Raw genomic sequence first — 6,000 nt, forward strand, 5'->3', positions numbered from 1 at the left:
CAAGCCAACTCTATTCCTTGCTAATAAACGTTTACCTTTGCATCTCCCACCCAGTCTGCGAGTTAATCCCCAGAGTGTATGCTGCCATGATGCGACAGGAAACCAGAAAATTGTATACTTACCTTTCTGTAATTTTCCTTTCCTGTCGCATCTTCATGGCAGCATACAATATCCCACCCGCAAAGGTGATTCATATATACAGAGAATACCGGGGCAGGGGGCGCATCTTCATCTTATAGCTATGTGGTCCTATCAGGTTGTGGGGGCAGAGTCACAACCCAGAGTGTATGCTGCCATGAAGATGCGACAGGAAAGGAAAATTACGGAAAGGTAAGTATACAATTTTCCGGTTTCTTGGAGTACATCACGGGACACAGAGCTACAGTAATAACTATAGGTTATATGGCACCTTCAGGTGATGGACACTGGCAAACCCTAAACAGGAAGTCCAATTCCCCATATAACCTCTCCCCTTACTGGGAGTACCTCAGTTTTGTAGCAAAGAAATACACGTGTAACCAGAAATACACGTGTAACCTCTGTCCCATGATGTACTCCAAGAAAAGGATTTTACAGGTAAGCTATTATAAAAATCCTATTTTCTTTATCATACATCACGGGACACAGAGCCACAGTAATAACTGTATGGGAAGTCCCAGAGCAATGCCACCTGAGGGGGACACAGACAAAAGTAGGGTGCAATCAGACCTGAGGACCTATACTGCTGCCGGCAGCACACTGCACCCGAAGGCGATATCCTCATGCCTTCTTACATCCACCTTATAGAATATGGTGAATGTATGGACTGAAGACCAGGTTGCGGCCTTGAAGATTTGAGCCATGGCGGCTTGTTGCTGCACTGCCCACAAAACACTAACAGCCCTGGTGGAGTGCGCTTTGACATGAAAAAGGTGGAACCTTCTACAAGCCATAAGCTTGAATTACCTGCCAAATCCATTTGGCAATAGTGGATTGCTGCCTGTCCTTTCCTAGGATGTTCAGGCAACACAAACAAAACATCTGTTTTCCAAAATTTGAGCAGTCACCTTCAAATAGATCTTGACTGCTCTCACTAAATCCAAAGTGTAGAGATTTTCCTTCCTTAGAACAGGGTCCTGGAAAAAATTAAGGTAAAACAATATCCTGGTTTAGGTGAAAACCTGAAACCACCTTTGACAGAAAGCTAGGATGAGGCTGCAATACTACTCTATCCTTGAGAAAAATTTAATATTGCTTTTTAAAAGAAAGAGCCGGCAACTCTGATACCCTTCTTGCAGATGAAATGGCTACCAGAAAAAAACTAGCTTCCTTGTCAAAAGGACCAAAGGAATATGTCGTATCTGCTCAAAAGGCTGTTTCTGTAATGCCAACAGAACTAAATTCAAGTCCCAAGGGTTCAGGGGTGCCCTAACCAGTGGATTAAGCCATGTTACCCCCTGTATAAAGCTTTGGATCAAAGAATGCGAAGCAAGCGGACGCTGAAACAATACTGATAAGGCCAAGACCTAGCCCTTGATAGTACTCAAGGCCAGTTTCATCTCTAGCCCCATTTGCAGAAAGGCAAGAATTCTGCCTATGACATGCTTCCTAGGATGCCAACCCCTGGATTCACACCAAGAAACATATATACCTTCCAGATTCTATAATGACTCTGGAAGCTGCCTTCCTTGCATTAATCAAGGTAGGTATCGCTGAGCCTGAAAGCTCACGATTCCTCTGGGTTTCAATAGCCAAACCATTAAATTTAGAGTTTGTAATGTAGGATGGAACACTGATGGTTCCTGAGATGGCAGGTCTGGATGTGGTGGTAGGGTCCATGGGGCCACTACCACCATCTTTACTATTTCTGCATACCAAGATCTGGTCCACGCTGGGGCCACAAGAACTGCCGACTTCCTTTCCCTGCTTGATCCTGCAAAGAAGTCGTAGCAGCAGAATAGGAGGGAATGCATAAATCAATGAGAACTGATCCCACAGGGTCACCAACGCATCTGTTCCGCATGCGTGTTCTTGACACAAAGTTGTTGACTTTGTTGTTGAACCTAGATGCAAACAAATCTACATCTGGGATATCTCATCTTTGGCATATAGCCAGGAAGACAGGGTGAAGGGACCATTCCCCCGGAAACAACTGCTGGCGAATTAAGTAGTCCGTCTGTCTGTTCTCTACCGCTGGAATGAGATTCCACCCTCTGGGCTGTATCTATGACCAGACTGAAGTACTCTAAACTTCTTACTGGCTTTAAAGATGATTTCTCTAGGTTGATGACCCAACCTGGGTATTCCAGGTAGTTGACTGTGGTGATCACGCTTTGGTCCAAGCGGACTACTGACTGGTCTATTAAGAGCAGGCCGATCCAGGTATGCTATTATTGTTATACCTTGAGTCCTTAATCTGGCTAGGGGAAGGGCCAGAAGTTTTGTAAACACCTGAGGTGCAGTAGCTAGACCGAAAGGCAAGGCTACAAACTGAAAATTAAGTCCTTCTACTTCAAAAACGCAGATACTTCTGGTTAGCAGGGAAAATAGGTACATGCAGGTATGCATCCTTGATGTCGATTGATGCCAGAAGCTCTCCCTCTTGTAGGTTGGAGACTACTGATCGGATTGATTCCATGCGAAAAGTGCGAATCTTCAGAAATTTGTTTAGATCTTTATCTAGAATGGGTCTGACATCCCCATTTGGATTGGGTACCATTAAAAGGTTTTAATAAAACCCTGACCCCTTCTCTTCCACGGGAACCACCATGATCTTTTTGTGACAAAATTCGGTCTAATGTTAGAAAGAGTGACTTCTTTTTTTCTGGGTCTTTGGGGACATTTGACCTGAGGAGACGGGAATTCTCGGAACTCTAGTTTGTACCCTAGAGCTACTGTGGATACCACCCATCTGTCCCGAATTTATTCCTGCCAGACCATTGAGAATTGCAGAAGTCTTCCCCCCTAACTCGAGCGAGTGGGGGAGCGCCCCTTCATAAAGGGGCTTTGGCGTTCTGTCTTGCCCCAGGACTTGTCCCTGGGGTTGACCCTGAGGTTTACCTCTTGAACCTGATGGTGGAGGACGGCGCGACTGCCTGGAGGCTGATGCCTCTGGCACTAGGACAAGAGTCAGTTTAAATGATGGACGTTTACTCTTTTTCTTAACTGGCAAAAGGGTACTGTTGCCCACTTAATATTTTTGGGATATATTTGTCCAAATCCTCCCCAAACAGCTTTACACTGCGGAAAGGAAAACCAGCCAGGAGCTTTTTGCATGGCGCTTTGGCTGACCAACTTTTTAACCATAAAACCAAGGCGAGAGGTTTGAAGAATAGAATCTGATTGTGTCAATTGCAAAGCATAAAGCTGCTGGCAGTTCAGCTAATTCCTGAGCCTGCTGTTTCAAATGGTCTCTTAAGGACAGACATACCCCAATTACCGTCACTGCAGGTTGAGCCACTGAACCTGCCCAAGAGAAAGTGTTTTTTTAACAGGAATTCCAGTTTTTTTTTATCAGTTGGATCCCTAAGCATTTGCGCTTAGTCAACCGGACAAGTCAAAGTTTTATTCACAGAGGATATAGCAGCGTCAATTGCTGGTATACTCCACATCTTAGTAAATATTTCCTCCAGAGCATAAAGTGTTAAGCACTTTTTTTTTTTTTCCTTCCTAAGAAGTTTTCATCTGGGTGATTCCACTCAGAATACATAAGCTTTTCTTTTTCAAATATAAATTTTATTAAGCACCAACTGAGGGAGAAATCCCAGCAATACAGAAAATCTGAAAATGCAAAATGTATTACAGACATTATATTCATTGTGACAGAGAACATCAACCATTGTGCATCCGAGTGTTGTATGGTACAGATATGTGTGGCGTACGTCGTATGGGTTTAAGCCGCCTTAACTGTGCCTATCAGTGCCCACCAGCGACGCCTCATCAGCGCATTTCAACTAAGGAGACAAATTACCTGTTTGCAAAATTTTATAACAAACTATTAAACATGATTTTTTATTTTTTTTTTGTTTTGCATTTTTTTTTGTTTGTTTAGAAAAAAATAAAACTCCCAGCTGTAATTAAATACCACCAAAAGAAAGCTCTATTTGTAGGAAAAAAATGATACAAATTTCATTTGGGTACAGTGTTGTATGGCCGCGCAATTGTGATTCAAAGTGCATCAGCGCTGAAAGCTGAAAATTGGTCTGGGCAGGAGGGGGGTTTAAGTGCCCAGTAAGCAAGTGGTTAAGGACCAGATCCTCTATTTTACTAATATCCTCCACCTTCCGCAGCCAATCCACCACGGTCAGTGGAAACTGTTGTTTCCAGCGTAGTGATATACATGCCTTTGCGGCATCCAGTAGGTGTTGAGTTAATGAATTTTTGTATTTTTTGACCGGGATTTTTGACAAATGGAGGAGGAAAAAAGATGCATCATTTGGTAGCTCGTAATCTGTGAACTCCTGAGTGATGCGTCGAGTCTCCTTCCAGAAATTATGCAGATTAGGGCAGGACCAGAAGATGTGGAGCATTGAACCCTCCCCAAACCGCCAACATAGCTCTGAGGTGTTGGGGAAGCACTTGTGTAATCTGGAGGGGGTAAGGTACCATCATGATATAATTTTATAATTTGTCTCTTGTATTTTGCTATTTGGGATAATTTGAAAACACAACTGATGATTTTCTGTTTTTGTGTCTCTGAAAATTTATGGTTAAGATCTCTCTCCTATCTATCTAGACAGAGTAGATGAGGTTATGTAGGGGGTGAGTTTAGTGCGTACATTTTGGAGAGGGTTTTCGCTAACGGTTCAGTTCCTGAATAAAATTCTTCAAGTGTTGTCAGTTGGCGAGAGTATTTCCGAGGATTGGGTAACAAATGCAGGAAATGGTGCAACTGCACCGCTTTCCAAAAGGGGAGTTGGGATATACCTGTCGCTTCAGTTAGCTCCGATATGGTGGGCCAACGTCCTGCTGTCACAAACTTGGTGGGCATGATCGAAGCACCTCAGGGTGTCAAATTCAGTGGGGTGAAGGCCTGGCATAAAGTCGGGGTGTCCTAAGATTGGGTATAGTGGAGAGTTGTGTGAGGTAAGAGAAGACTGGATGGTTGTCTGTCTACTGTGGCGTAATGTGGTACCCAGAAGGGGGTGTGTTTTCAGCCCCAGGGGGAGAGAGTCATAACACCAGAGGAATGTCAACTTGGGCCTGCTCTATCTGGCCCCAATGTTTAGTTGTCATGTTGAGTCTCCAGTCCAGTATGGAACCTGAGTGGCCTGGAAATATTGTCTGATGTCTGGTAGCGCTAGACCTCCCCGTTTTGGGAGTGACATTTGGGTCCTACTTATGCAGGGTTTTTTATTGGCCCAGATAAATCGTTTAAATAGAGAATGAACTTGTTTTAAAAAAAGAATGTGGTATGTGAATAGGGAGGGCTTTTAAGTAGGATGCACATTTTTAGGAGGTTACATCTGCCAAACCAGGAATGGAGCCCTCTATTCCACTTCTCTAGGAGGGAGCAGGCCTCAATCAGGATGGGGGGACAGTTCAGTTCATATGTGCGTTTGATATCAGTTGGGATGTGTGTTCCTAAGTATTTTAAAGCTACGTTTGTCCACTTAAAGCGAAAATGAGCTTGCATGGACTGCATGGCAATTCCCATTGCTGCCGATTTTGAAAAATGTATCTTCAGACTCGACAGTGTGCCATATGTATCAAATTCTTGGAGAAGGTTTGGTAAAGATATCTTAGGGTTGGTTAAGGTGAACAGTAGGTCATCTGCATAGGCTGCGATCTTGCAGTGGGTGTCGCCTTCTGGGAACATAAGCTTTTCTAGTAATGAATGGACAGGAAAGGCACGCAAGGCTTGCGGAGGCTTTAGTGAACACAAACAGGAAGTGGGCCCTTCAACTGACTCCGTTAAGGGTAGCTTAAATGTGGTGTGGACCATTTCGGTAGGAGAATGCACCAGCAACTTCTCAGCATGTGAAGCTGAAGAAGATCCTTCCCTACTTGATTCCTCGGAAG

Source organism: Lithobates pipiens, unplaced genomic scaffold (assembly GCF_037356315.1).
Source record: "Lithobates pipiens isolate NorthernLeopardFrog02 unplaced genomic scaffold, aLitPip1_a1.2 Scaffold_25, whole genome shotgun sequence".
Taxonomy (NCBI): Eukaryota; Metazoa; Chordata; class Amphibia; order Anura; family Ranidae; genus Lithobates; species Lithobates pipiens.